Genomic DNA, 4,866 nt, shown 5'->3' with positions numbered 1-4,866 from the left:
TAAATATTTTCAAGAGAATTTATATTTTAGAATTATAACCAATGACAAATGGGTTAAAATTATACCTAAATCATGAACTGATTTTACGCAATTCCCTTGCACTTCAGACAGAAATCCAGTTCCATAACTCAATAACCCATATTATTAGCAAAAGTAATTGGCATGGTGTTGTGATCCAGTGGAGGCTCTTCGTTCCCCTTCAGGATTATGTTCCTTCATGGTGATCCCTAGTTTTTCCAGGAGTTCACATGACGGTTTCTCATCTCCATTCCTTACAGAGTAGATGATGGGATTCAACAGGGGCGTATAAACAGTGTAGAACACAGAAAGGAACTTATCCACAGAAAGTCTGCTAAAAGGCCATATATAGAAGAAAATGCAAGGCCCAAAGGAAAGAATCACTACTGTGATGTGAGCAGTTAACGTAGAAAGTGCCTTGGATGACCTGCTGGAGGACCGGTGACGAACAGTGATCAGAATGATGGTGTATGAAATAATTAAAGCCAGAAAACAGCCCAATGATATTTAGAGTCATAATTTCCATTTCATAAGTATCCATACAAGTCAATTCCATCACCAGGGGAAGATCACAAAAGAAGCTGTCTACCTCATTGGGGCCACAGAATGGCAGATCCACTGTAAAAGCCAAGTGACTCACAGAATGAAGAATACCCACAGACCAGGAAATAAACACAAAAATTATACTTAGTCTCCGATTCATAATTGTGCTATAGTGTAGGGGCTTACAGATGGCTATAAATCTGTCATACGCCATAGTTACAAGCAACATTGTCTCACTCCCAACAAAGCTATGAAGAAGGAATATTTGGGCCATGCAGCCCTCGAAGGAGATAGTCTTGTGTTCAACAAAGAAGTCCACAAGCATCTTGGGGGTGGCAAAATTAGATTGGCAGATGTCAATGAAGGAAAGGTTACTGAGCAGGAAGTACATAGGAGAGTTCAAATGGGAGTCAGATGAAATTCTAACAATAATCACGATGTTGCCCAGCACTGATGTCACATATACTAAAGAGAAGATGGCAAAAAAGAACAGCTGAAGTTCCCAAGACTTAGAAAGTCCCAGAAGCACAAACTCAGACACCACTGATTCATTTGTATGAGCCATGGAGCCACTCTCTTGTTACCTAAGTAAAAGAAAATCAGGAAAGATCACAATGGTGGTAATGTATCTAGTATATATGTAAAATAAATATGATAAGATTTCAATGAGAAGTCAATTTAGTTTAATGAAATTGTATAAGTAATCAATTGACTAACATCTGTGACTGCTATGCAAAGTAGAAGTATGGAAAAATAAGATATGATATGGATGCTTTCATAATTTGGTAACACATGCATCAAAAAATAAAAAAAAATATTAAATCCCCAAGAAGCAAATATAAGTGATACATTAATACCACAAATATTAGTAAGATGAAAGAAATTAACGCCAAAATGATGAGGTAAGGTGTCATGGAATAGGCATTATTTAAGATAAAACTTCTTAAGTTTGGAATTTGCCAGCCAAAACTGAAGGAAAAGTCTGTTTCAAGCACAGGGAATAACAGGAAGAAAGATATAAAGGTAGAAGTATGAAAGACATTTTCTTAAAGCCATGACTTGAAAGGCCTGCCTGGAGGAGGGTATGCTAAGGAACAATAAAAATGAAGATGGGACTGGCAGGTCAGGAGCAAAGTGTGGATGCAGTTATTAATGCCTTGAAAGGAAGGCTAAGTAGATTAGATTAATATTCTTGAAATTGAAAATAATAAAGTGCTGGACAATGTGTTAAGAAGCTTAATGGAAGCAATTTGCCATATTATGAAAAGAAGAGGCAATGTTGATACTCTGAGGTTTCTTTAAACATCAAGAATGTTTCTTCATCCATTTAACAGTAATTTATCAGAGTTCACCTTCTGTCACATAATGATCAATTTTGAATGAGCCGCCAATGTGTTTTCAGTGTATTCTGACTCTACCTTTTGTCTCTTCCTAAACACATCTGACACACCGGGATTTATCAAAATCTGTAACACCTTTCAGAAATCATCCTTTTGAAAATATTCCATTAACTATACATGGTGCATTTTGAATGCATAACAGATTTTCAGAAGAGTAAAGTTTAGTGTTTGAATTCCCTCCTGAGTGTTTTTTGTCATTGCACACCATATGGCCATTTGATCTCAGAAGAAAATCCTACGTAACCTCTGGTTGTTCAGGAATCATTTTTGCCTTTAGTCCTGTGTACCCAACAATACACAGTAGGTATTTATTTCTCATTATGCTGATTGATTTTGTACTCTGTATTTGGCCATGATATATATAACTAATATAATCAATATTTAAAACTTTAAAAACAAAATTGTACAGGTAAATATAAATCAATTAAAAAATGTTTAAACTGTTATAAGCTTTCATAATGGCTGTTGAAGTAACCTAAGTCCTACTCTTTCAAGTGTTTCTATCTTTGCATTTGAATTATAATATCTAATTTTAAGAAGAATGCCTAGACTTAAGTGACTGAAGAATATAAACAGATGGATAAGGAATGAACTGACCTCCATATGAATTATTATTATGGGATTCTTGTCTCCAGGTGGAAGAGTTGAGCCAATGCTGGCACGTCTGATCACATATTTACAATGCAAAGGGGGAGAGAAGGAGGCAAATAGGAAAAAGATTCCTATTTCTAAGACCTAAAATCCTAAAGGACTACAGTTATTAATTTTTAAAAAGATAAGATTAAAATTTCAAATTTAAGAAGATGCCATGAGGGATTTCCTACAGTCTTCAATTTATTGTGTAAAGCCTGCCAAATATGGTAACAGTGAGATAACATTAAAGAGTGAGAGGAAGAAGGAAGAGGAGGAAGAGAAGGGGAAAGCATAATGGTTAAAACATGTTAGATAATGGTATTAATTCAATTTTTAAAGATTATTTTATCTTTGAAAAAAGATACTCTGAAAATAAAATTTTCTACAAATTCTGTTTAATACCTAATGAATGTTAAGGTTTGTCAGTTTTCATTTTTCAAAATATATGAAATAACTAGAAAATCCTTTCCACACTGAATTTCCTATGATTTTCTTAATGCAAGTAGAGTAAACCAGGTTCAGTGTTAGATCTCATTTTCTTTTTAATAATTAAGACAGGTACCCATTAGAAGAGATAAATAATATATGCCGCTTAGTAGTTATGTGACTGACCTTAGAAGATCATTTCTAAGGCTGTTTTCACCTCTAAAATTCTAAATGCAGGGGCAGTTATATTATGGAAACGTGAAGTTTATACAAGTCACTCAGAATTCCTTGGATTATGCACAGAACACCCAGAAGCTTCTCCATTAATGAGTCATTCACGTTTTCATCACTAGAATACTTCAGAGATACAAATGTTTTCAGATCAGAAAATGTACTGTAAGATAATTTCCTCTTTCCAATGTAAGACCAGGTCTGATATATAGAAGTTAATGCTATATCAGTATCCATCTAAAATATCACAATAGAATTCCAAAACCATAAACATGCATATTTTTTCTTTCCATTATTTTGTCTTGTAATAGTTGATTACCTGTAAGTCTAGCAATATAAAACAATCAAGGATACTCTTGTTGTCCTACTTTGTGTAGCTACTCCTTCTTCATTCCAGGGAGATTTTGATGGTCAACAGATACTTGCTTAACAGATGGCTAAATATTCTCTGAATAGAAAGCATGAAAGAAGCAAAGAAGGGACAGATAATGGTTATAGCATACTTCCCTTTATCAGGTGGTGATCCTATTATATCAGAGCTGCCGGAAGCCAGTGTAATGGGAAATCAACAGAGAGGTGGAGAGCAGGAATTGCCTCTTTTAGGTGGAGTTTCCAGTTGGACTGAGACAACAGTAACTTTTCCTTTTCAATCTTCTGGTTGCTGATTTTGCATCTACAAAACAGTTTGCAAATTATCTAGTCCAAACATGATGGTCAAATGGATGTATAAGATTTACACTTTTATTAATCGTTTCTCCCAGTCCTTCCATTCTTCCTTATTTTCTCCAAATATGGTGTCCCACATTTAGTTTCTAAGCTCCCCACTTTTGCTATGAGTCTTCATGCGTAAAATATTTGTGATATGTTCTTGACTTGATGCATTTTAACTAGGTCTGCACTAAGCTGTGCAGAAGCAAGCCCCTCAGGTAGTGAGGTTCCTCTTCTGCTCCTGACTACACAAGTACAGTATCCTAAGGTAAGACAATATAAAGCCTTCATCCTTATTCTAGGAAACAGATTTCATTGGGGAAGTGAGAAATCACTCATTGGAGATCTGATGTCACCCTGCAGTGGGAGTAATTATGTTTTACAAAATTTTCCTTCCAGGAATGGAAAAGAAAAAAAAAAATTTTACCCCAGCTAGTTGGTACATAGGAAAGCAAAATATTATGAGATTTTCACTGAATTCCACTCAGCAAATACTTTTCAACCACTAACTTTCTTCTAAAATAATCCATTTTACAAATGATCACCTAGCTTCAGGGTGGTTTCCTCCAATCACAAGGAGCTCAGTACCTCCCAAGATAGTTCCATCTATTGTTAAATTGCACAACTGATTCTACCATCAGTAGTTTAGTAGAACAAGTGTATTCTCGCTTCAACATGATGGGTTTTCAAATACTTGAAGGTGCTCTCATTTCTTTTCCGTGAAAAATCTTTTCTCTTGAAATGTATGTCAACAGACCTTCCAACTGTATTTTACATAGGAAGTTTTCTATATTTCCAAAGGCGGTGATGTAGATGTGAGTTTCAAATGGTCATCTTTAAAGAAGGAAATTGAAAATAAGTTTCCCTATATATGCTCTGTGTGTGTGTGTGTGTATGTGTGTGAGTG

General features: G+C 35.1%; 1 pseudogene; it reads right to left on the bottom strand.

Annotated features, from left to right (window-relative positions):
- Window positions 1–227: 227 nt before the first annotated feature.
- On the bottom strand, window positions 228–1,126 carry LOC125281513 (olfactory receptor 4K1-like; annotated as a pseudogene).
- Between the last annotated feature and the right edge of the window lie 3,740 nt (window positions 1,127–4,866).

The sequence above is a fragment of the Ursus arctos genome, unplaced genomic scaffold, assembly GCF_023065955.2.
Source record: "Ursus arctos isolate Adak ecotype North America unplaced genomic scaffold, UrsArc2.0 scaffold_4, whole genome shotgun sequence".
Taxonomy (NCBI): domain Eukaryota; kingdom Metazoa; phylum Chordata; class Mammalia; order Carnivora; family Ursidae; genus Ursus; species Ursus arctos.
This window is presented reverse-complemented; position numbering and strand designations above follow the sequence as displayed.